General features: G+C 43.4%; 1 protein-coding gene across 1 annotated transcript in view; it reads right to left on the bottom strand.

Moving 5' to 3' along the window:
• Window positions 1-739, bottom strand: part of btf3 (basic transcription factor 3) — a 16573-nt gene that overhangs the window by 15412 nt on the left and 422 nt on the right. The gene's annotated exons all lie outside the window — the stretch shown is intronic.

Below are 739 nucleotides of genomic sequence, written 5' to 3'. Positions count from 1 at the left end.
GTGGAGTCGGCCTCATTAGGGGCATTTAAGCGGCTACTAGATAGGCATACGGATGATAGTATAAGGTAGGGGTGGAGGTTAGATAGACCTTAGGATTAGGGTAAAAGTTCGGCACAACATCGTGGGCCGAAGGGCCTGTACTGTGCTATACTGTTCCAAAAAAGCAGCACGCTAAAGCCATTAAAATTATGCAACACTTTCACATTTTAGGTTGAAATCAAGTTAATGTGCTTGCAGTTTCCAAAGACAGAAAAATACAATTAAGTGAAATCTTAGCATAAATTCATCTTATTCAGGACAGGATTTAAACAATAATTAATTAGAAAAATTAGCAGTTAATATCCAAGATACATTTGTCTCAACCCCATCTGACAGTGTCCTCGTTTTCGTTGAGCAGAGGGACAAGTGAACTTACTCACAACTAGAAAAATTATCTGGCAACAAAATACCAAAGAATAACATCCCTAGTTCTCCAAGACGGAATAATTTCGGAAGAACCGAACTCAGTTCTATAAGACGAAGCGAAATTCGTCCATGACGAAAACGCATTTTTAAAAGAATTCTTACAATGAAGAGAGACCGCCCCTTGAAAGAACGGGCTCGCCACTGAGACACAGGGAAAGTGCTGATCCCCACCCGGGCTCTCTCGGGCCTAAAGCACGGATTCTCCAGTACCTCGAGTTACAGGCTCCGGACACTGAAGCTGAGGGTAGGGGATAAGGAGGCGAGGCGGGGGGTG

Source organism: Rhincodon typus, chromosome 3, assembly GCF_021869965.1.
Source record: "Rhincodon typus isolate 14 chromosome 3, sRhiTyp1.1, whole genome shotgun sequence".
Classification (NCBI taxonomy): domain Eukaryota; kingdom Metazoa; phylum Chordata; class Chondrichthyes; order Orectolobiformes; family Rhincodontidae; genus Rhincodon; species Rhincodon typus.
Note: the sequence above shows the minus strand (reverse complement) of the source record. Positions and strands in the feature narration are given on the sequence as shown.